General features: G+C 42.8%; 1 long non-coding RNA gene across 2 annotated transcripts in view; it reads left to right on the top strand.

The window, feature by feature from the left end:
• Window positions 1-26,477, top strand: part of LOC309368877 — a 112,669-nt gene that overhangs the window by 28,574 nt on the left and 57,618 nt on the right. For both annotated transcript variants that reach the window (XR_014167940.1, XR_014167941.1), the window contains exon 2: window positions 9,668-9,742. This is a non-coding gene — a long non-coding RNA (uncharacterized lncRNA). The remainder of the gene's footprint in view (window positions 1-9,667; window positions 9,743-26,477) is intronic.

Here is a 26,477-nt window from a genome sequence, read left to right on the forward strand (position 1 = left end):
AATCAGGTAATATATTCAAGTCTTCCGTGTGCAGCAGCACTCTCACGGTCAAACCTCACATTACATTAGCATTTCTTTTTTTCTTTTCTGGCTGGTTTCTACTTACTTATAGCAGCAACAGGGCCTAAAGAGGATTGGGACTGTGGCATACCCGGGAGGAGTTTCTCTAGCATTTGCTTGCATGCCATGATCCTGATGAAAAATCACTTCACCATTAAAGCTGGCTGGTATTTGAACTGGGAGCAGGGGGGTGGGTAGCAGCTACTGCAACCCAAAACTGCTTCCTTCCTGGAGCAAATAGCTTCAGAGGCAAACAATTTTCATTGACGTTATTTGATCAGGGGCTCTTGCAGGTGGTGTTTCAAATAGAAGACTTAAGGGATAGGGAGTGTGTGCAGCATAACATGTAGTTTGAGCTGTGTAACATTCAAGCTAAAGGTGATAGGACAGGGTTCCCTCCAGATGTTAAGAACTAAAATTATCAGCATCCCTGACCATTAGCTATGCTGACCAGGGCCAATGGGAGTTGGATCCACAACTCTGAGGAGTCCTGATCTTCTCGGCAATTTCAAACAAATTCAAATTTGCTGGCCAGATAGCCATGAAAGCAGAGCCAAAATGGCAGATGAAAATGATGGACTTTGCAGAACTGGCAAAACTGACGGGAAGAATCCGGAACCAGCGAGATCAAGTATTCCAAAAAGACTGGAACCAATTTATATTATATTTGAAAGACAACTGTAAGCGATTAACATCATTAGTGGGGTTATCTGAAGATTTGCAAAATGAATTAGTTACCTATTCAGGTTGAGTAATATAAGATCTTAAGTAATGATATAACAAGGATAGGAAAGGAAGTGAAATGCAAAAATGCAAAATTTAATTTTGTAAACCATTAGGCGGGAGGGAGGGAAGTCGTTTAGGCTTGGTTGAGCCAAGACAGTTAATAAGAGGATGCAATGTTACGTATTGTGATTATATGTAAAATTAATAAAAATCGTTTTATAAAAAAGAAAGCAGAGCCAAAATGGGAATAAGTCTGCCTGTAGGCATAGCAAGATCACCTTTTATGTTGTTTAATGGATTTTGTGTAGTTGGTTTTATTATATGCGTATATATAAATGCTACACACACACACACACACACACACACACAGGGGTTCATTTTCTCCTGTGATATCAGAGGATGTAACATCTAACTGTTGCTTCTGTGCTGGACTGTTATATATTTATCTCACATACAACACACTCTTCCTCCCAAAGTGCATAAGGTAGTCACACCTTGCACTCGCAGCAAGCTGCAACATAACTTAGACTGTGGGGAGGGATGGTGCTTTGCCCAAAAACACCCAATGAGAAAGGATTTGAACTCAGATCCCTTTGATCTAGTAGTCCATCTACGTACTTCAAGCATCCCCAACCTGTGGCCCTCCAAATGTTTTGGCCTACAACTCCCATGATCCCTAGCTAACAGGACCAGTGGTCAGTGATGATGGGAATTGTAGTCCAAAACATCTGGAGGGCCAAAGGTTGGGGGTACCTGATCTACTTCAACAGTCTTCAAGGTTGGATTTGAACTCTTAACTCAAAGCACTGGATACTAGCCTCCTAACATCTGAAGCAACAGTTTACATTTTATACTAAAAACAAACAAAACTGAAAACTATTTTTTTAAAAAAGATGAAGAGCTGAATGACCCTTTTATATTTCAGTATAAACCTTTTCTCTTCTGCCAAACAATAAAAGCAAGACTCACTTTCTCACATATAAGCTATATTATGCCTTTATGTGACAGGGATTAATTGTGAGAGTCTGTCTATATAAAAATTACAGGCAAGTCTTCGTTGTCCATGCTCTCATGCCTTGGAACCACACTTTGAAATGAGAGTCTTGCCAGAATCGCTGGAACTGAACTAAATCATCAGTCCAATTACAAAGAGCTAAGATTCTTTAGAGAATCATTGGTTCCAAATTGCAATCATAACTCTGAACTAGATTACTGGGGAGAATTAAAAGGCATTTCCAGAATCATTATACCCAGCAAATATCAGCAGCAATACAAAGAGTCCCTTTCTAGTTCAGCACAATGCCCTTAGAACTGTTCCATGGCCATTACAGCCACCTTCAGCCTCCTATAGAGGTGTGAGGATAGATTTAAAAAAAAAAAATACCAACCCATGACTGTGGCTGGTGTATGTGTGTGTTTCAAGGATGCAGCCTGGGAAGAGACAGCACCAGTCTTGTCCACTTATGCTGTGTTAAGGCCACCATGGGAAATTTCCTGGGCATTTTAGTCCAGAGGTAGGCAACCTGAGGCCCAGGGGTCGGATGCGGCCCAATCGCCCTCTCAATCCAGCCCGCAGACGGTCCGGGAATCAGTGTATTTTTACATGAGTAGAATGTGCCCTTTTATTTAAAATGCACCTCTGGGTTATTTGTGGGACATAGGAATTCGTTCATATTTTATTTCAAAATATAGTCCAGCCCACCACATGGTCTGAGGGACGGTGGACGGGCCCTCGGCTGAAAAAGGTTGCTGACTGCCGTTTTAGTCTGTAGATAAGCTCTTGTGAGGCATAGGAGCTCTCTCCCAGTCATTGCAAGAGGGAGTCAATTTGCACACAAGTATCATAGTGAACAGAACATGGTGCCCTGGATTAGCCATTCTACACACACTGCAATATCATGCATATGATGGGTATATTTCAAGTTTCAGGCTAATAGTATTTCACCCCACTTTAGCACCGGATTGCTTTTGGAAACTGAAATAAGGTGCTCACCCTGCCAGAACCAATTTTCCCCTGTAGATCATATGAATGTGAACATTACTGCTCCAAACTATTGCTCACTTAAATTGCCATTTTAAATCAAACTTTAGTATAAAAGCAGCACTCCCACTGAATTGATCTGCCCATAATACTTTTCTTCATGTAGCAAATGCTAAAACTTGCTCCAACTTATTCCCTCCAAGATTTTCCACTTGAGTGTTACCCGCTTTAAAGAGGCACAACAACACAGTATCATTGTCCAGCTTCGTGTGTGCGTGTGTGTTAAAGAGAAATATCCATTCAGTCCTAGCCAACTGAAATATATTGATCTGAGAAGGGTGGGTCAGATATTTTATGTTTGAAGCAGTCCTTTGATAAATACACTAGAGAAAAATTCCATATTCAAGGAGTTCATGATTCATTAATTACTGCAAGTAATGGGTTTAGAAATGCATTTAATTTCACTGATATATAATTTAAAAATAACCGAAAGAAGCAAATGCTGCTGCAGTACCTTGACTGGAAACTTTGCCAGAGTTTTCTAATATTAATTGGCTTGGTAAATGCTTTGCATTACAGAAAGCCAGAGCTCCTGGATAGCAAGTGCTAGATCAAAATTCAACATGACAACAGAAGGCTTTTCAAATTGCATTTATCCATTTTTTATGAACGAATTTGGTTGTGCCAGTCCAAACACAGACATACATCGTCATATTGAGATCTTATATTCACATATCAATTTTTTAAAAGTATTCAAGACTTCCCAAATATGGTAAACATTCATTATATGAAAATATTTATTTGAAAAGTCAACAGTTAAAGATAGCTGGATAGACAGACCTTACCCAACCTCATTCAAGCAGGCAGGGATAACCTCATATGGCAAAGAGGCATAAATCACCTCCCTGGCCCAGCCAACTCTCCCCTGCCTGCTGGTTTTTATCAGCCAAGGGGAACAAGTATCCAGAACACAAGTGGTCGACCTGACCTATCCAAGCACCTTGTCCACATATAATTTGTTCTTAGGCTTTCACCAGACCATTTCCTCAGAAAGTTCCAGAATCTCTTAGGGATAAGAGAATGGCATACATGTTAGTCCATCTTTTTGTGATTGCTTTGGCTTAATTAACTAACTAAAACATTTTAGTGAATATAAAAATGCATCAACTAATGCTGAATTTTTTTTAACCTTGCCTTCAGCTTTCATTGAATTGATTGGTGGTGTGACTTTATACAATTTGGTCAATAAATTCTTATTTTTAAACTAGGCTGTTACCATTTCACAAAATAGGGGATATAAATTGCGCAGATTCGGTTTGCAGGTGTTGACTGCAAGATTTCGTCAACAATTCAAGGTGTCACGCTTCATCAACAATTCCAAGTTGTCATTGCCCCAAATCTGCAGACTCTTCTGAGCATGCCCAATTCTCAGTGTGGCCACAGTCTCTTCAAACACATTTCAGTGCAAAGACTTCCACAAGCAATTTAATGAATGAGTTCAAGTTTCAGTGATACACAGATTGAGTTCTAGGTTGAAGCAATTGAATCTCCCACTACTTAAGACATGGGGGGCAGTGTGTGTGCTCTCTTCCGATTCTTTTTCTAAGAAAAAAAGAGAAACAAAACTTGCTGAATGATCATCGGGACGCTGTCACACAGCCCTTTGCTAGGCTGCGAGTACATTTGCTAGCTACCTGACAAATGGACTTCAAAGTTGCTTTACTTGTAGGCACATGGGAGTAAGTAGGTAATTACTCTCAAAATATAAAGTGATTCCTCGGATCCATTTATCATTCAGCTACCATCTTAATATTGTTGCCTAGTTTGTAAATAAAACAGCACTTGACTTGGAGAGGTGCATGTGAGCCAAATGAAATGCCATTTGATGTGTTTATTATTTTATGTTCTGTCTAATTTTAGGTTTATTTCTACGTATTCAGAGTTCAAGTGTTCTGTGTAGGCAGATATTCTGAATGCACTCTTAGGAACCTAGGCAAACTTATTTTTCATCTGATTAGAAAGCACCGTCTCCTATAACTTTTTGTTTAGCAAGATAGGAAGGACGTTATTCATGCAAATTCTGCTCAAGGATCTTAATTAATAAAAAGCTATTAGTTAGATCACAGCTTGGTAATTGTTTTAGCCCAGGAGTATAGACCATTAACATCATTTTTTAAAAGCTTTCTTAATAAGCAGCTATTCTTGTACTGCAATTGCTTTTAAATCTCCGGAGAGTGGGGTGTAATATTCAACTGTTCCAGTTCAAAGCTTTCAGCGCTCAGAGGACATACATCCGTTTTCAAGTTGCTAATTTGCTATGGTAGTCCATACCCTATTCTTTTTCAACCGGAGAGACAAGCTCATTTACTATTTTCAGACTGATCATGGATTATGTGTGACTTACATACACAAATGTTCTAAATGCCACACAATGCCGTGGATTTGTAATTTGTACTTCAATGGGTTCTGTGCTGAATATGCCGCTACTGTCCCCTTCCAGGTTATTAAGTGGCATAGATGGAATGCCAGTGGTTGATTTGACAGCTAGAACTCCAGCTCAAGAGACTAGCTGTTGAACATGAAAAATTCATCGCAAAGCACCTTGTACAAAATCTCTCATTCATCTGGGCTTAAGCAAGCTAGCATGTCATCCATGATTTTTTACAGCTTGGGCTGGTCCTTTGAAGATGGTTAGAGATTACATTTATCAGCATCAGTAGCTGAATCTTTTGGTTTAACAAGTACATAAATAAACATGGCAGCTCTGTAAAGAGACACATTTGATACATATTCAGCTTGGGCTTGCGGAACAGGGGAAAGAGTGGTGAGGTTGGAAAGCATTTTGAAGATCTTCTGACCTAGTTCCAACCATGACAGGAGCCCATTTCAGGTGCTCAGTTGTCATGTAATTCCATTTGTTGGCATCAGCCCCACTGTTTAGATTCCCTTCTGGCTCTGCCCCCCCCCCCCCATATGATGGGGAAATAATCTGAAGGAGCCTTCTCTGTGCACATAGCAGTCCCATGACCTGCATGAGAGTTCAGAGCCCAAAAACAGGATGTCCCAATTTAAACAGGGCAGTTGAGGGGTATGAACTTTTAGATGTAGCTCCATACTGGGCCCCACTACTATAATATCCATGTACAGGATTATAGTGCATTGTGACTATAAGGCCTTGATCAGTGAATTCATTTATTACCCCATATAATTTATGAAAAGATATTTCTTCCTTTAATTACTTGTCAGACCTTTCTCCAATTCCTTAGACTGTTAATTCCATCTTACATGTTAGGCATAATTACTTTCTCCTCTGCACTATAGCCTTTCCCTACATACACCCATCACAAATTTCTACCCCCCCCCCCCACCCGCCAGTAGTTTACAGTGGTACCTTGGGTTACAAACACCTCGGGTTACAGACTCTGCAAACCTGGAAGTAGTGCAGCGGCAGGCCCCCATTAGCTAAAGTGGTACCTCAGGTTAAGAACGGTTTCAGGTTAAGAACAGACCTTTGGAACAAATTAAGTTCATAACCAGAGGGACCACTGTATTGCTAAATGCCATGGTCACACTTTGGTATTTCATCTGGGTGGTACAAAGATGAAGTGGTGTAGTTTATAGGCCATGAAATTTTGATGAGTCGTAGTTAATTCTGCATGAAGATCAAAAAGCCAGGGCAGTTAAAGTCCTTCTGAGAAACAGCTTCCCTGGTTAAATAATACCCTCGAGTTGAACTTTGAGGCTATTTTTAATTACATTAAGCTTATATTTTCTCCTGCCTCCTCCCTTTATTAATTTCTTTTCAATAATATATTCATATGCATATGTACTACCCAGACAGAAAAGTTGTGTTTTAATGATGATGAGCATAATCATTAATTATTTTATTCAAAGATCAGTTTCTGTCTCCTAGGATATCCTGTGATAACAAAACATCTTTGCCAGAAATCATTCATCAATTTTAGGCTTTCCATTTTGGGAACCTCTGGGCCGCCTGAGGTTGTTGGACTCCATTTCCCATCAACGCCAGCCACCCTCACCAATGATCAGGGTGATGGGAGTTGTAGCTTAACATCTGGAGGTCAAAAGGTTCCCCAGCCCAAATATGGTAAATACTAAACTGCCAACGGCAAGTACACTGGCTTTCTGCATTAAATGCAATACAATCATACAAATTAAGATGTGCTTTCCAGTCCATCTGCTCCATCCAGCCTACAGGAATTTGCAATCACTAAGTGCAAAATGGTGCTGTATCTTGGAAAACAACTCTCAAGCATAGTAATACCATGAAAAATTCAGTAGCTGAATACTACCCTTCACGCCTCAAAATCTAAAACCTGAGGAAATCTTATTCTTTGGTGGCAATTTCATAGTTGTATTTCAGAAAAAAAGTGTTATTCAAAAACACTTTTAAAATTGCATTGTTAAACACAGTCAAACCACAACCTGAAAGTAGAGATTAAAGCTGGCTCACCAAAGAAGGAAGCACATGGTTTCACCACACAGTTATCTGGGTACATGACTGTGCAGAAAAACTTCGGTATGATAAACTTATCACAGAGTTAGTCACAGCTACTTTGCCATTTTGATGAAGAGCAACTACAATCAATGAAATGGCTACAGGAATCCTTATGCAAGTAGTTAATTGATACCAAACTTACCCCATGCAGTGCTGAACCAGAGTATATAATAACAAAGGTGAAATAAGTACCACTGTTTGTGTCCACCCATCGTAAGACATGAGGGAAGGGGAACATCAAAGGAATCCATTAAAAATGGACTCAAACCAATTTCCTTCCGTCTACCCATTTGACCCCTACCCTTGCTGTGAAAGCCATTCACCTTAATTCTCTACAATTTTTTTAACATGCACACATTATACAAAAAGATATAAATTGTTTTGTAATATATGTTATTTACCTATTCATTGACATATGCAGCTGGCTATTTGCTTTTCCTATTTCTGAAGTGTTGCTTGTTGCCAAAGGAATCCTATAAGCACTAAGCGTTCACTTCTTATATCTACTCAGAAGTAAATCCCGTTGAATTCCTTGAGGTTTACTCCCAGGTAAGTGCAGTTAGGATTTTATCACTGCTCTTCAGTTAAAGTCTTAGCATCTTACAGTGGGAAGAACCCACTTCAACTGCCCATTTTTCATCACCCAAAATCTTCATTTTAAAAGCAAAATTAAATTTAAAATGCTTTTCCTTTCCTCTCTGAAGTTTTCTTGACTGTCCCTCCCAGATGCCTCAGGAAATGAGCTAGAATGAGAAGTTTATACTGAACTGTGAAAGCAAGGTTGTGAGAGTTGCTGCAGTCCTAATGTCCTGAACCTGGGGCCTACCTGGCAGCAAGTCAGTATGCCAAATCCAAGGGTCTGGAAACACAGTCCAGGATCAATCCAAGTAGCCAAGTCTGAAGTCCAGCAGTTGGGATACAGTCCAGAGTCAAATCCAAAGCACAGCCCCATAGAGATCCAGCAGTATCCAAATCAAGACCCATCAACAAAGGCAGTAGAACAGACACAGCACCTCAGCTCTGCTTCCCTTTTGCCTGCTGATTGCAGCATCTGGGCTTGATGAGGCAGGTGACCCTCACCTGTTCCAAGCCTACTCCAGCTGAGGAATCACACTCATTCTCCCAGAGCTAGCAAGCCCCACCTGGCCAGATTGGGAGCTGGGCTGTGGACCCTCAGCCTCCTAGAGTACCCCTCCTGCTGCTCCCTATGCCTCAGAGCCTGCTGTGGAGACAGGGGCCCCTATGGCTCTGGTGATGGGTCATGCTGCTCCATGTCCTGTGCACTGTCCCCCATCCCTTCATCATCCTGTCATCCTGTGAGTACTTCCTTCCCTCTCCCCTGCTCACCCCGGGGGCCCCAGTCCTGGCTACACCCCTTGTTGTGATCCTCTTCCTGTTGTCCTGCTAGTTCATGACACCCAGCTTTGCTTACCTGGAAGAAAGACTGTGTTCAAGGGAACTTATTTCTGAGTAGACATGAACAGGTAGACATCCAGCCATAGATAGTTTGGTAATAGGGCATTAGCCACTTCATTAACTTTGTCTTTAAGGGTCTTTATTGTTTTTGCCTCAAAGGACTAACAGGGCTACCCCTCTGGAAAGTCCTTAACTTTGAAAGAGAACATGCAGGGAAGGTAATTGATTTGTAAATATCTGTGGATGGTTGAGATATAGGTGCCTATTTTGTGCTATGTAAAAATACATTAAAAATACATGTATTTCTGCATCAATGGACACAAAATGTAACACAGCAGAATGGAAAATGTCACATGACAGTGGAAATGAATATCGTAATAGATTTGTGTGACTCCTCTCAATTCTCCTCAAACTCGGCCTACATGGCTAATAGTCATTTGACAGGGGTGGCATTAGATGTAGTCCAGCAAGTGGAAGGCATAGGTTCCCCATCTCCATTTTGAACCTTCTCTACAACAAGCTTTGCCCCACCCCACCCCCCATGCTTAGGCCAAGTATTTTGCATTGTACAAAGCTCTGTAGCTGGCAGCTGCAACTCCAGCCATTGATTTCTTTCTGCAGTAACTTCTCATGATTGAGAACTTGATGGAAAAGTGACAATGTAAACATTTGTGGCAGGGGCCATTTAGCCAAAGGCACTTTGGAGAATCCCCCAGAAGGAACTAATGGTGCTAATAAAATTGTAATTGTTTCTAACCTTAGCAATGGCTCAGGTAAATCAACAGCACTTTGTATCCAATCATAAACAAAGTTCTTCTCCCTTCCCTTAAATTTGCTCTTGAGAAGCTCATGAAAGTGAGCAGAGCACAATCAAGAAGCCCCCAACGATCATGTGTTCTTCTGACAAATAAGGATTTGCCTTTTTTTTTAACCCCTGACCTTTCTTTATACTTTCTCTCTTCTAGCCACAGATAGGGACCAATGAAGCTTGAGATGAGAAGGTGACTGCAGTGAAAAAGAATGGTCCGAAGATCCCTGCGGTGAGTGGAATTAACAGCTGTGGAAATGTTTGAGATTCTGGGCCTTCTGGCCTTGTGGCTACTTTGACAAAGCATGGAATGCTCAGGGCACAGGAATCTGTCCCTTTGGACACAATAGGACTCAGAACTGCTCTGCCTCTCCTATAAGGAAGAGAGGTATGGTTATGGTACCATTTGTGCATCTACGTAAGGGCATCTCCAAAGTATTAAATAGCAACAGAAAAATAGTAGCAGAAAATACTGCTTCCTCATCCCTAGCTCAATACACCAGTACAAGAACACAGTGCAAAAATGATGGGCATTAGCCCTCTGTTCGCCCTGCTAGCCATGCAGGAGCAAATCAGCATAGGACTCATTGCAGTGCACTTTCCCAGCAGTAGGATAGCTGCTGCTTACCGGGAGGGAGAGTAGGAGAGACAAGGAGACAGGTGGGTCAATACTGCGCAAATGCACAGGCAGAGGTCCACCACTCTCCTACCCCACCACCTGCCACCGATGGAAAGGACTGATATCAAGATGAATATAATACTGAAATATTGGAAATATTTAATCACTCCATTGATATGCAAGCTGCTTTATCTGATAACTGCTTTGGGAGAGTTAAAATGTACGGACTGCTTTGAAAGACACGTCTTAGTGTATCTTGTTGTCATTGTTGCTGCTGTTTAAACATTCTGGTGGTCTCCTAACCACTACTAGAGGATGGAGAGATTTCGAAGTATTTTCACTAAAAGGCATAGAGCAAAATATTCTAAGAATACCTGCCATTACTCTGTGCTATGATGTCTGTTTGTTTTCTGGCTTTTCGCCTAATCCACAGTGCGGAAAAGTTCCTTGCATTTGCCTATGTGTTCCAAGTCTTGAACATAGTGGCAGCAGCCAGATTATTTCTGTATAGACCCATGGAGCAGGAAATGCCAGATGAATATGGTTGGTGGTGAAGCCTGATGGACGTTTCTTCCTACAAAATGGATGAGGTGGGGCAGGGGAGGAAACTGAGGCTTACCTGCCCTAATAAATTTCCCTTCTGGCTCTCAGTGTTGATCTCCATGTAGCAACTGCTCTGACGGTATTCCCTGCTGTGTGCTATATGCAGACATCAGGTACTGCATAGGCATTGCTCCAACATATACAGAAAAGAGGGGGAGAGTTAACTGATCTGCAGTGCACCAAAGCAAGTTGAATGTACAAACCAAAGCTGTTTCAGCCAACACTCTGTGCACAGACTTTAAGTTCCTAAATACTGAAAGTGGGCGAGTGAGAAGCAGTGGTTTTGATTTTGATTTTTAATTCAGCTAACCCGGATACACCTAGCCATGTAAGCTCTCTGTTTGTGGAAATTGGTACCCAGTTTTTTTCTTTACAGTTAAGCTTTTTACTTCAGTGGCAAGGCCCAGAGCGTTTTTTATCTTGCTGCAAGGAAAGCTTTGCCACAAAACCTACAGGGGGAAAGGGTTGCAGCAGAAAGCACAAAGGCAGCAGATAAGAAGGGGTGGATGGAGTGGAAAGTGCTGTGACGGCAGGGGAAGTATACTAAGGACTGGAAGTATGCACCAACCACAAGATTTGGTTTTGACTACAGGCTACTCCCCACTTTCACAGGGGCAATGTTCCGGTCCCCTGTTGGCATAAACAAAATGCACTTAAGTGGGGAGCCCTCTGCAATAAATCTTCTCTCCAAACAGCTGTTTAGCAGGGTTGCGTGGCAGCAGTAAAAGCTCCCATGCAAAGAACTAAAAGGGATTCACTTTACAGGCAAAATCATCCCCTCTGGTTATAAAGTGGAATGACCCATTATCATGGAGCTTCCCCTCTGCCATCTGCCATCTCCATCCTGGCATCTTCCTTGAGTTTAGATATGTAAATTTCACTCTTGCAAAGTTGTTCCCTCTCCCCAAGCAATGGGATTGAAGAGCCCTGCTAAAAACAATTCCTTCTGATTACAAGGTAGGGAGCTCCTCCTCCTGATCCCGGCCTTTTCCTTAAACTAAGGAGCTAAGTTTCAATTTTGCAAAGCGGCTCCCTCTCCCCCTGCTCTTCCTCAACACCATGGCATTTTCCTTATACTATAAGCTTAGAGACATAGTTTCACTTTTAGCAGACACTCATCTGCAGCATTTTTAAAATTGTCTGGATCACTGAGGCACCACTAAGTGCTTCAGGGATCGCTGCTTCGATTCATGCAGTTTTGTAACAATCTTGCTTCACCTTGGACAGGCCCCAAATTCCTCCAAGACACTCAACCTTGGATTCGGGATTTGTCCAAATCTGATGCACACCCCTGCTAAGAATCTACTCAGAGACAGTGTCAGTGTTGGCATTACTGGGCACCTCTGTAGACCACATGTTACTAGAGGCCCTGAACTAGTCATCCTCCTTGCTGTCACAGCCTCTTACATTGTCTCCTCCAAGCGAGTCCTTATTGAAGAAGGAGCAACAACCTGCTCCCCTTCTTCTCCCCACTGAGCAGAGAGGGCATGTGAAAGGGCAGTGATGGCACCAGGAGGAAGAGGTGAGCACTGAGGATATAGTAAAAAGGACCATTAGGTCCAGTCATGACCGACTCTGGGGTTGCGGTGCTCATCTTGCTTTATTGGCTGAGGGGGCCAGCATACAGCTTCCGGGTCATGTGGCCAGCATGACTAAGCCGCTTCTGGCGAACCAGAGCAGTGCACGGAAACGCCGTTTACCTTTCCGCCGGAGTGGTACCTATTTATCTACTTGCACTTTGATGTGCTTTCAAACTGCTAGGTTGGCAGGAGCAGGGACCGAGCAACAGGAGTTCACGCCGTTGCGGTGATTCGAACTGCCGACCTTCTGATCAGCAAGTCCTAGGCTCTGTGGTTTAACCCACAGTGCCACCCGTGTCCCTGAATATATAGAGTGATATATATAAAAAGAAAAGTTAGAAAAGTTTAAAATTAACTAATCAAAGGGGAAATTGATTAAAAATTGGCTAAAACAAATTGGTTTGTAGCTAACAAAGATGATAGAACCAAGAATGTGTTGAAAGTTTTCTAATTTCAGAGCTTTCTGTTGGGAATCCCTCTCCCCTTCTTTGCATGATTCAACTAGGCCCCTGCTGGGAAATATCATTAAAGTTTCATTACCCACAGAGAGAAAACAGCACTACTCCCTGAATTGAGATCATTGGAAGAGTAGCAGGTATTTCTAAAATTGTTTTTGAAATTCCTGAGAGATGACTGTAAATAATTGTTCAGCTATCCAAAGGCTACACTGCAGCTGAAAAAGAAAAATGACAGCTATGCTTGGGGTTTTAAGACTCATCCTTCTTGGTGTAAAGGTCTTGGAAATATTTCCATGGGGCTTAAAGGTTGCTTAAGACTTTTGTTTGTTGCTGGATCTGTGCCTTGGTTTCCATATTAAATATTATTCCTTTTGCTTTTTGTAACTTTCAGTTCTCTCGAGGAAATCAAAGTTTAATGATATATCCTTGTGCTTCGAAAAAACTTACAGAGGCTTGATTGCAAGTTAAATATGCCAGCGAGTTTACAATTAAATTATACTTTGTTGTTGCTGCTGGATTCTGTGAATCCGGTATCAAAGGAGCAAGTTCAGATCAGAGTCCTGATCCTATAAAGCCCGAGTGCCACCCAAAATGTGTCTAGACCAGGCTTCCTCAACCTGATCCCTTCCAGATGAGTTAGACCACAAGTCCTCTTATCTCTGACCATTGGCCATCCTGACTGGGACTGATGGGAGCTGGAATCCAGCAACATCCCGAGTATACCAGGGTGGGGAAAGGCTGGTCTAGGCCAAGGCTAGAGATCTGTAGGCTCTGACAAACAGCAGTGATGCAATTACATGGCATCTCACACCCTACAGTCTCGTGCGTAAAATTACACAGGATGTAGATATAGAGTTTTTCATTCTTTCTCATAATGAAGCTGATTGGCAGAAGAGTCAGGACAGGCAAAAAGTAATTTGCACAGCGCACAATTAATGTATAGAATTTGCAACCACAAGATGTGGTGATCAAGATTAGTTTAGATAGCCTTATCCTCCATGATTCTGTCTAATTCCTCCTCCCCACTTTTTAAGCTATCAATGGCTCCTAAGCACGATCACTATATGCAGCCTCCGTGGTCAGAAGGAATATTATAATAATAATAATTAATAATAATATTTTTTTAAATTTATACCCCACCCTCCCTGGGCTCAGGGCGGCTAACACCAAATATAAATTACAATAAAACATAACGGGGGGGGGGGAACAGTTAATTAAAATACAGTTTAGAATACAGCTTAAAATGCAGCCTCATTTTAGTAGTAGCCCATAAATCAAGACCATAAAGGGAGGAAACATCAGATATTCACCCGAGCCAGTTATCCAAACTGGTCCTACAGGGGCCAGCAAAAAAGCCAAGGGAAGTTTATATACCAAATCCCATATAAGCGGTCAGAGTGAGTCTAAGCCAAAGGCCAGGTGGAACAGCTCCATCTTGCAGACCCTGCAGAAAGATGTCAAATCCCACAGGGCCCTGGTCTATTGTGACAGAGTGTTCCACCAAGTCAGGGCCTGTGCTGAAAAGGCCCTGACCCTAGTTGAGACCAATCTAACCTCCTTGAGGCTGGATTGTTATTATTTATGGTTATTTATGGACCTTAAGGTCCTCCATGGGGCATACCAGGAGAGGCGGTCCCGTAGGTACGAGGGTCCTAGGCCGCATAGGGCATATGCCTTTGAGCACCATTTGTTGGGAGAGCTCTATTGACTTCATGGCCTGCTTACAGCTTTTCCATTAGCCGCTGTGTTGAGCAGGATGCTGGAGTAGATTTTCGTGTGGACAAAGGATACATGAAGCCAAGGGCAGAAGGTGACTGAATACAACACAGGTAGCAATAAGACACATGGCAGCAGAATGGGATTAAACAGGCCAAGCCATGTCCCTAGACTGTCCTGCGATTGGCAGTACAACCAACGAGTGAGTTCCAGGAGCCAGCGCAACTGACAAAGGAGGAGGGACCCTCGCTAGCCTATGTTGCCCATCCACCATGGCCACACCAAGCCACAAACACCACTTCCCCAGTGTTCATGTGAGTGGACCTTCTGTTCTGATTGCCCACCACAACAGGATGGTCCTGACTGACTACTGTCTACACACACAGTTGTAAACTAGAGGTAGATGGGAAGGTTGTGAGTTCTCACCATAAATAACACTGTTAAGTAGTCCGTTCCAGATTTATTCCACTGCTAGCTATCAACCATATTAGAAGATGACTGCTTTTTGTTATGGTCAGTCAATCATTCACCATAAGACTGCTGAATATACATAGCAGGTATAAAGTCACTCTGGCCAGCGAGGAGAATTTTGGATTTAATTGTTTTAACTGTTTTATTACTTTATTATATTTTATGTTGTGAGCTGCCATGAGAATTATTTTCCAGGGTAAAGCAAGGAAATAAGTCTTAAGTAATGGAGAGATAGTGTGGTGTAGGGGTTAGAGTATCAGACTACGACGTGGGAGACCAGGGTTCAAATCCCCACTTGACCATGAAGCTCAATAGGTGATCCTAGACCACTCACTGTCTCTTAGCCTAACCCTCACAGGGTTGTTGTGGGAATTAAATGAGGAGGGGAAGAACAATGTGTTCCACCGGGAGCTCCTGGAGAAAAATATGAGCTATAAATGCAACAAATAATCAAACAGTGTTAGTATTATCTTGGAGGGAGAAGGTTGACCATGCAATGGAAGAAATCCAGATTTTCCATAGAGCTGATTTTTGGAATGGGCTATAACTGGGCAGAGCAGGAAATGTTATTCTTTAAAACCAGCAGGGCTTCTGAAGTGACATATCAACTTTCCCATACTTCCATTTTACTGTTATGTATTCTGATGGGTAGAGATTTGCAGACCTACATATTGTATACTCTGGAGTCCCATCGAAAGAGAACTTGTGTGCCCTGAAGCTGAACTGTAATTTGTAGCTCACCTAGATTTCCATAAAGTTTCTTCATGGCCCCAGAGCGTATTAAACTCATGGCTAGGAAATCTGGAAGTGACAACTGGTTTCTTAGAAATTGGAAAAAATAGAGTGATTTGAAATGTGGCACTAAAATAACTGGATTGGTTAGGGAGGTTCAAAATACGTGGACTTCAAAATAAATGAAATTTAAAAGCAGCTATGCGTCAGACTTCTTTTCTTTCTTTATACCTGGAACCCTGGAATACATCCATATCATTCCATCCATTCTAGCTCTAAATCCATTCTGAAAAGATAACTAGGAGGGAGGGAATACAAGACTGTTCCTCTTTATGGGCTTTTAAATAATGGTCTTTAAGGTTTCACTTGATGCAGTTAAGAAGCCTTCTGAATTTACACATATTGCAGCCCGATAGAAACACAGAACCCCAGATGTGATCTTGTCCCTGCTGGCTGCCACATTCACTTCAATGGAGGAAGCAACTCTATAAGCTAGTGAAGAAGAATATAGTTTCTATCCCTGAATTGAATAGGATAAGCCTATAAGAGGAAGGGAGGTTCGTTGCATATTAGAGTTACTGTTGAATAATAAGAATAAGAATAAGAATAAGAAGCTGGATCAGCACAAATATAGACAAATATAACTCCTTTGACCCACTTTGCTCATCCTTTTGAGCCTACTGGAGCACAAACTGTTTATTTTTGTGTAATGGATAACACCTGGCTGATTGCAGGTGTTTTATAAATATGATATAAATAAATAATATCAACTCTGCAATCTTAAGTACACTTGCTGGGAAGGAAGCAGTGTGATGCTCAAGGGCACTTACTTTCAAGAGAGGGTGCTATTAATGTATTCAGTTTTCCAAGTCTGGAGGAGGCAAAGACAGACCACTGGGCCATCCGGCTCAATATTTTCCACGCCAAGTGGTAGCAGCTTTCTAGGTTTGTAAAGAGAGTCTTTTCCAGCCTTACCTCAAGATGCTAAGACTGCACCTGGGACTTTTTGTATGCAGTGTGTATACTCCATCCCTGAGCTTTGCCTCCTCTTAGCCACCAGAAGAAAAGGTATTGTTTTACATCAACAAAGCCTTTAAAAAAACAACAACACCTGCCCAGTCTGTTAGATGTTTAACAGAGTGCAGCACTCTTATAGATTGAATCTGCAGCGAGCCCATTTGTGACAGGTGGGACAGGAGCACTGATTGTATCAGAGTCAAAGCATGAGCTAAATGGGTAAGTGATGTTGATGTTTGTATTTAACAGCGAGCCACAAAAATGAGAGGAGGAAAGGTTTCATGGATGATATTGACTTGACAGCATTTTCAGAAAGAAATCCGTCCTCACAAATGTATTGGTCTCCTGTAATAATATCCCACATGTCTGCAAGTCTGTCTGTTTTTCTGTCCACCTCCTGAACTGCTTTGCTGGCATAGGCGGGGAAAGTGCTGTCAGAAAACTGAGAGAGAGGTGAAGCTAATAGACTGAATTGGGAGACCTGTTGCAGCCGTTTGTTGAGTTTTACTTGGGCGGGAACCTTCACTCAATGCATAGGGGATTCACATGGTTCTCCCTTGGCTTTTAGGGAGTTTTCAGGCCCTTTTTAAATAGAGGCAATCATTATACAAATGCCCACAATAATATCGGGCATATTTGCATGCCTGCACCAGAGTGCTTTCCTGATACAGTGAATGCTGCTCTGGTGTCCTTATGTCATGCAAGTTGTTTGTTGTATGTATGATGGGCTGGTGCCACATCGTGGGATGTTACTCTGTCCCCGTGCTTTGATTGTCTTCTTCCTTGCATGGCTGATCTGGGGGCATCATTCACATGCTGCTCCCAGATTAGTTGGTGTATGCAACATTGCCATGGATGCTGGGAGAGCAGCTGTTTGTGTTGCTTTGCACTCTCTGCTTTGATGTCCTGTGATCTTCATATCCACTAAGAGTACATAGGATACAAAGTAAGCTCTGTTGATGTTATGCTGGTACAGTGGTACCTCGGGTTAAGTACTAATTCGTTCCGGAGGTCCGTTCTTAACCTGAAACTGTTCTTAACCTGAAGCACCACTTTAGCTAATGGGGCCTCTTGCTGCCGCTGCGCTGCCGCTGCACGATTTCTGTTCTCATCCTGAAGCAAAGTTCTTAACCCGAGGTAATATTTCTGGGTTAGCAGAGTCTGTAACCTGAAGCGTATGTACCACTGTATATGCTGGTCTAGCGGGGCTAATAGATTGCTCTCCTCTCAAGCATGGAGTACTTTCCTAAACATGAATAGATGTGCACTAGAGCTGGGAATTAAAGCCTTTGGCCTCTCCTGCTATTTTCCCCAAGCAAGAGATATTCAGAAGCATACTGCCTCCCAGTCTGGAGGTTCTATATACAATGGACCCTCGGGTTACGTTACCTTTGGGTAACGTAACTTTCAGGTTGCGAACACTGCATACTTCCGGGTTTTGCCATGCACACATGCGCAGAAGCACTCTATCGCTCCATGCACGTTCGCAGAAGTGGCACCTCATGTTGCGGACTTTTCGGGGTACATGGCGCTGTGGGTTAAACCACAGAACCTAGGACTTGCTGATCAGAAGGTCGGCGGTTCGAATCTCTGCGACAGGGTGAGCTCCAGTTGTTCGGTCCCAGTTCGTGCCAACCTAGCAGTTCAAAAGCACGTCAAAGTGCAAGTAGATAAATAGGTACTGCTCTGGCGGGAAGTTAAACGGCATTTCCATGTGCTGCTCTGGTTCGCCAGAAGCGGCTTAGTCATGCTGGCCACATGACCCGGAAGCTGTACACCGGCTCCCTCGGCCAATAAAGCGAGATGAGCGCCGCAACCCCAGAGTCAGTCACGACTGGACCTAATGGTCAGGGGTCCCTTTACCTTTACCTTTAAGGACCCCCGGAACGAATTAAGTTCGTATCTGGAGGGTCCACTGTTCTTTTCATGACTAGCCGCCATTGATAGGCTTATCTGAATTTGTATAATTCCATTATAATGCTGCATTTTGTAGAAAATAGCTGTATTGTGTAGAAAATGGCTACTTAAGCATTGTTCCCCCAAAAGGAGCAAACTGGTCACTGAAAAGAGCATACAAATTTGTAGAAAAGTTGCATATAATAATGTATAAGCATAGATGCAAGATTAGAACTACAATACATTTCACCCTAGTGGGAAATACTTTGTGTGCTCTGTCTGTTGTCCTGGTTCTGATGGTTGATGGGCAGCCTTAAGGCTCCTGCTCTTCCTTCTTATGCATTGCTCTCTTTAAACCGGACTTGGACCAGTCAGCCTTTGAAATAAAGGACTGTCCTCTATGTATGGCTGCTACCAAATTCTTTAGTAGATGTCATGTTTTGCAATCTTTGGCCGCCATTTTCAGTTCCTGCCACCACTCCAGCAAAACCAGCATCCCACGGCTACCCAACCACCTCCTCCGTATGCCTTTTCGGGTGCTAGATTTGCGCACTGTGGTTGGTGATTAATATTTAAGGAGGTTGTTTGGCACCGGACATGCAGTCCATGCTTTGCAAGGACTTGGCAGAAAGGAGTGAGTAATCAGAGACGTGCCACCGACTCATCAAGAGAGATACCTCTGCTCAATACTAATCAAGCCCTGCTCTGTGCCAGTCCTCCTGCTCATCCCTTAGACAGAGAGCAAAGCCTTTCCAAGGAGCTCTCCACCCCCTCTCCCAAATTGTAGCCCCGGGTGCCAAAATACCTTGTTATTTTCATCCATTTCAAATGAATGCCTGGAAAGCTGAAGTGAGAAGAAAATAGATCCTGCCTCCTGTTTTCCGTTTCCTATTATTCTCAGATGCATCAAAGCCAGAATACTGTACTGGGGTGGGGGTGGGGCTGCTGTTCATAGCAATAGGTGGCATTTGTGTATCTATGATACTGGAAAATTGCCTTGAGAAATGTGTTTCCATCTTGAGATTCTGCACACATCCCCATTAGCCTATTAAAGAAAGTAGTGTTAGCTCCATTATGCCGTTCTTTTCCAACATGGCCAAATTCAGATTGCAACATTCGGTAACTAGCAACAGGATCCTAATCATGTCTACAGAGAAGTTTTATTGAATTGAATGGGGCCTACTCCCTGGTAAGTGTGGTTAGGATTGTAGCCAAAGCAGTGATCCAATGTGCATGTGCACCCCTACCCTTATCCAGAAGTCGGCTTGGCTTGTATGGGACTTACTCCCAAGTAAGTGTGAAACTGCAGTCCTAGGCACTTGGCAGTAAAGCTGATGCAAAACAGTGTTGCTTACTTCTGGTTTAAGATTGGAATGCAAGCATGTACTATCTGTCCTATAAGTTTTATCCATTCAAGAAAGAGCTTATTCACGTAAAATATTCTAAAACCATCATAACACGGCCAACAAATGTGTGATTGGTTGAGACAACTGCAGTCCCAGCCCAAACCGTATTATGTTAAGATTGTGAATCCTTTTTGACCACTACTTAAGGGTGCCCATGTAGAAAAATGCTTTAGCCACCTTTCTGAGAACTGGCAAGATTAATCTTCTCAGAATTCCCATGCTTGGAAATTTCATCCAATTCTTCCCTAAGCACCAACAAATTAGACAAGTTACTTTCTAAATAATTTTAAAGGTGTCCAGCACAAAAACTCCTCCATCTGTTTGTCTGAAACCTGGCAGATTTCTTTCCCAAGGGCATTTCTCTTATATATGATGTTTTCATACAAATTGTACACAAAACAATAGAGAAGATTAAGTGAATCCTTTTGTAATCACTCCAAATGGTAGAGATTGTTCCTAAAGGAAAACCACTATACCTACCTTCTGATTTTTTTCAGAATTTGTCCCTTCAGGAGGGGCTACCATGCCTGTAAATTTCATTGAATCCTGACAAAATATTTAAAAGCTATGTTCAAGGATGAGAATCATATTTTGAAAATGCCCATTAGAAGCTCCTGGACCCATTGGTCTGCAATTTGGCAGATTTTATCAACTCAGGAGGAACTAATCAACCTTCAAATTTCAGGGGGGAAGTTACAGATTTTCTCCTGATCCCAATAAAAGTAAAAGTGGGAGGCACAAAGCTTTGTTTTTACGAATTGCAATTTATATTCAAACCCATAGCAGAACTGGGCAGCATCCAAAATACTTTGGACTGAACCTCAATCTTTTATGGAAGCACACCCCTAATGCACACCCCTGTGTGTGTTGGCTTTCTTAGCAACTGTAAAACCGTGCGATCGAGGTTCCAGCTCCCAGGGAACTCTATGTGTGCAGAGGTCCATGTACACAGTTTTTCCCTTTGCAAGTACCTCTGAGCATCAGGGGTGGTTTGAGGGGTGCTATATATGTCCTTGTGGGCGAGGCCAGAAGTGCAACCCTTCTGCTCCTTGATCATACTAATGGAATACCTTTCACATAAATGATGTTTGAAGGCCTCTGCTTTTTTTTTTTTTTTACGGAACCCAAGCCAATACTGTTAGAACTTCCACAGATGAAATACCACAGGCAAGGACTTTGTATCTCCTGACATCATCTCAAACGTAGCACTTTTCAAAGGAAGCACTATGTTCACCTATGTTATCAAGTGATGAGATGACCTCTGGAGGTAGAATAAACGCATATCTGGCGGGAATGTGGTCACAGTTCCTGCCCTGAACTATGTGTGTTTATTCTATACTTAAATGTCACCTGGAAATGGTTGCTCAGTGAAGTACAGGGATGTTTAAATAAGTCGTAAACCTGTCCAAGAAATGGAGCTATGTTGGGTGGAGGGGAGCAAACAATATGATAAATCTAACCAAACTGTTAACAGCCAATCTCTTCCTTTTGTCTGTGTGGAGATGGGGGCAAATGAATGCCTTTTCAGATCCGCTTTGAGCAAGGAGGATACTGTGGCATCATGTTAACATTTTTCGAACTTTTTAGAAACAACGTGCTGTTACTTAGAGCTGAGAGGGGTTTTCTACGCAAATTGGGATGGGTGATATGCAACTTTAGCACAGGCGTACAGGACGCTTTATATTGTGACCTGCCATGCCAGTAATTTGCATAAGGAAAACAGGCTCACATTTAATTAAGTGAGAGCTTTTCCCCTATGGAAGTTTCTAGCATGCAGGGAATCACAATTGGGACCAGATTTGGAGCGGGGGGACAAAAGGTTAAAGCCCTCTGAACCCCTCACTAATGTTCCAATTTGTATTCTCCCCATCCTCAACCACTGGCAATCTGGGTTAAGAAATCCCTGCACTTAAGGACACTGACAGAACTTTCATATTATCTAGATAGAGCCTTAAAGCTATTGTGCAAGAAAGTTGAATCTACTTTTCTCCTCCACCTTCCACCTAAGCTCTTTGCAAATATTAATGAAGTGGGGCCCCACAACAGTCCTGCAAGGAAGGGAATTTATCATTAGGCTAGCATTATAGAAGGCGGGAAACCCAGCAGAGGTCAGTTAATTGGCTTGCCTGAGGCCATGCAGCAAAGCCATGGTAACATGTATTGCTGTTATATTTATTAATATCACATCTACTGTTTTTCCTGGGTCTTTTAGCATCAGGGATGGAAGCAAACTTACTTTATCAATCTAAAAAGATGGGGACATCCAGATGGCAGCTACAAATGCTCCCAATTGTTCATTATCCATACAGGGCACTCTCAGACAAATGGCTTGCCAGGTGGAGCAGTCAGTCTCCATGTAGTTACATTTTCAAATGGCTACAATGCCACTGATTGTATTTGTGATTTGACACTGAGTCATCAGTGCCCTACATAGCTCACTGGTCTTCTCCCTTGGCTAAGAAATTTGCCCCTCCCCCTGTCCGTAATATCCCTGCACTTCCTTTCTTCCAGACATCAACCTCAACATCTAACACCAGACATGTTCATAATTTTGTTTTGTTTTTAAAGTTGGCTCCCTTCCCACCCTGAGGAGGTTCAGCAGTGGTGGAGACAACAGCCATGTAGCAAGGGAGGAATATGACCTGTTTCCATCGCACAGGAGCCCTTTCCAGTTGTTCAAGGAAATAGAATATGCATGCATAGGCCAAATGGCAACAAGCTCTGTCCCATACCTAAGTGCAGTCATTTTAACATCTGAACCAAATGCACACAAGAAGTGCAGCCTGGCACCTAACTCTGTGCATGCACACACACACACACACACACACACACACTTCCTCCTCCTCACTGGAAAGCTCTTGCCTTCCTCATCATTCAAGCTACGTCCTGGAAATCTTTGGAAGGTACTTCAAGAGATAAAAGGTAAAGGTAAAGGTACCCCTGGCCATTAGGTCCAGTCGTGGACGACTCTGGGAATCTCGCTTTATTGGCCAAGGGAGCCGGCATACAGCTTCCGGGTCATGTGGCCAGCATGACTAAGCCACTTCTGGCGAACCAGAGCAGCGCACGGAAATGCCGTTTACCTTCCCGCCGGAGTGGTACCTATTTATCTACTTCCACTTTGACATGCTTTTGAACTGCTAGGTTGGCAGGAGCAGGGACCGAGCAATGGGAGCTCACCCCATCACAGGGATTCAAACCGCCGACCTTCTGATCGGCAATCCTAGGCTCTGTGGTTTAACCCGCAGCGCTACCCGCGTCCCTCACTTCAAGAAATAGGCACCTTTAAACACAATGGGAGGTGGAGGAAGGTGGTGGCAGTGAAATTATGCCTCTAATGCAAACTTCACTGGCTCATAATACACTAGGAGGAGCACCCAAGCAGGATGGATAACCTGTCATCTCCCAAATGTTCTTTGACTCTCCATCTGCTCCAGCCAGCAGGGCCCAATGGTTAGAGATGATGGGATTTAGCCCAACAACTTCTAAAAGGTCACAGGCTGCCCATCCCTGCTCTATTTATTCATTGGAAAATTCATATCCTGCTATCCTTTTAAGCAATTTACTCCACAACACAACTTAAGTCTTCAATAAAATCAGTTCCACCCAAGCCCCAGGGATACTCCCCAGATGTTGCTGGACTCCAGCTCCCATCTGCCCCAGCCAGCAGGACCAATGGCCAGGATAGATGAGACCTACAGTCCAGGAATATTTGGAAGGCACTACATTGGCTACCCTTGTTCTAAAGTATATAATAGCCAACCTTACTTCGGCCTGGAGTACCAGCACCCCTATTGTCCGCTCCTCCTGCCCTGAAGCAAGTCCCTTGTATTTAGGAGACTGAGGACAAGAAATAATCTGGAAGATCTGGCACTGTTCCTGATTGACTACCACATGCAGTAAGAGTATTGGATTGAACATTTGTTCCACACAGAGCAAAATTAAGACTTGCGAGAACCATTACAAGTGTCCTCCTCCTTTATGTAGCCTATGCAGAGTTCTTTCAAACTCTAGGGCTGCTCATTCCCTTAGTCCCTGGTAGTGAGTCACAACAAATGCTGCTCAGAAACTGGAAGACACAGCTCAGGAGGAGGGTGGGTGAGTAGTGATATAATCTGTGAGCATGAAAGGGCACAGTCCATAACCATCTTATTTACAGTGAGGTGGCTCAGTTTAATAATTCTCATAGTGGCAGGAACAGAAGTGAATTCCTTTGTATTGGAATGCTTGTCGCAATTAACATTTTTCGCAGTTTAAGAGCATTTGTGGCAAAAGATACAGCCATCTTCGGCTGGAGAAATGAATGCTCACTTAACCCTGATGCTTTTGCCTGTGTGCCAACAGCAAAACAGAACTTTGGCATCCTGAGCATCTATCGGACAGCAGCTCTTCTGGCTCCTAAAGTGAAATTCTTGCTTACATACTTCACTGGATCAGGAGAGTACATTTGGCAGTAGGCAAAATCAAGCCCAAGGCCAAGTTCATGACTGTTAACTTCAACTCACATCAATCCCAATTTGTCCTAATCACTGCAGTATTTCTTGCTTCTTCCATGTGCTGTAGTAGAAATAATAACGGAACGTTGATCTCCTAGGAGATAAAACTTACCTTCTTCCAGTGTCTACATGTTATGGCCATTTATTACATCCCTTAAGGGACCCTGGAAAAGGTTTTTTATTTTTAAAAAAGTGGGGGGGCTTATTTTGCTTCTACAGGGTGTAATGATGGCTCCCAAGTTGGATAGGTTTAAAGGAGGATTAGATAAATAGGATTATATTGGAATCACAAGTAAGGAGAGGTCCTCCTTTCAGGTTTTTCATATGTATCTGGTTGACCACTATGAGACAGGATGTGGGATTCGATGGTCCTTTGGCCTGATCCAGCAGAGCTCTTCTTATATACAGTGGTACCTTGGGTTACATATGCTTCAGGTTACAGACTCCGCTAACCCAGAAATAATACCTCGAGTTAAAAACTTTGCTTCAGGATGAGAACAGAAATCATGCTCCGGCAGCGCAGCGACAGCAGGAGGCCCCATTAGCTAAAGTGGTGCTTCAGGTTAAGAACAGTTTCAGGTTAAGAACGGACCTCCAGAATAAATTAAGTACTTCACCCAAGGTACCACTGTACATGGTCAGGAGAACATGAAGGCTGTTGCCTACTTTTCAGGTGCATTTTTATGTATTTTAGTGGGCAAAAAATATGAACATGTGCAGTGTCCCTTTCAGTGTTGTATAATTAGTTGATCACCACCATATGTACTTGTGAATAAGGAAGGAACAATGACTAAGAACTGGTGAGCAGCCAAATTAAGAATTATAGTACACTCATAAAACTCCAATCCACCTTGACTCCAATAGCCTTTCTTACTTGACAGTCTCAACCTCCTGCCAATCATCGGAGAGGTTCTGGGTCTCTCTGCCTTCAAATGCATTTGATCCTCCTAGTGGTGGAATCAGAAAAGAAACTTGGTGGGGAACAAAGAAGGGGTGTATTTGAACTTTATCAAACAGAAACATATCTATATTTCACATTAATGCTATGATACAAAACATATTTGGCAAGCACTGTGATATATTACATTGATTTCAATAAGTTTTATGTCAGAGTTAGTATGTTTATGATTGCAGCCTTAATTAAAATTCTAATTTAAGATGCTATTTGTTTTTGGACTTAGTTGTAATCTCTAGGTGCTGCTAAAAATCAAACTCTTTAAAAAATATGAGTAGAATGCATCAATGGGATCTGTCCTGGCAAAATAGGTCTGTACAGCATTCCAACAGCAAAAGCAGGTCACCTGCTGAATTTCTTGCCTGTAATTCAGCTTTCAGTTGTGGTTCAAGGACCCGATCCCCGCGAAGTGGAATGAAAACACAAGGACACATGATATAAGGTTAATGGACAAGAAAAGGCCACAACTTTATTGATTACAGCAAGTGAAAAGGTATTGGCTTAGGCATTGAATTACGTCAGCTGACTCCACCCCCTCAGAGAGGGGTGAGTCTAAAACAGGGGGGTTTATTCACCAGTAGGTGGAGCCTGTTGATGCTAATCCAACTATAAGCTCTCCCCTGATGTCACCGAGGGTCGTGCCATGGCCTCCCGCCACGCAGGCATCGGACAGAATACACGACCGCCGGATTCCTTTAACGGAATACCCCAAATTGAAGGCGCAGGCGATGGCCACACCTAGCCCTTCGACACACCACAACACATTATTCCAATGCCTAACCGCCACCCGAGCACAAAAGGCTTGCCGCCAATACCCTCACAGCTGTAACCAATCCCTGATGCTGCTGATGATGCTATTTAACCAAATGTCATTCCCTTGGTCTGAAAGATGAACCCCATCATTCTGGTACAAGGCCTGATCGCCAATCCGGATATGGTCGTGAGAAATGACTCGGCCATTCATAAAGCGCACCCAATGGGCTATTGCACAATTTAAGAGTTTCTTGGATTTTTCAAT

This window comes from Podarcis melisellensis (assembly GCF_964234715.1).
Source record: "Podarcis melisellensis genome assembly, chromosome: 4".
Taxonomy (NCBI): Eukaryota; Metazoa; Chordata; class Lepidosauria; order Squamata; family Lacertidae; genus Podarcis; species Podarcis melisellensis.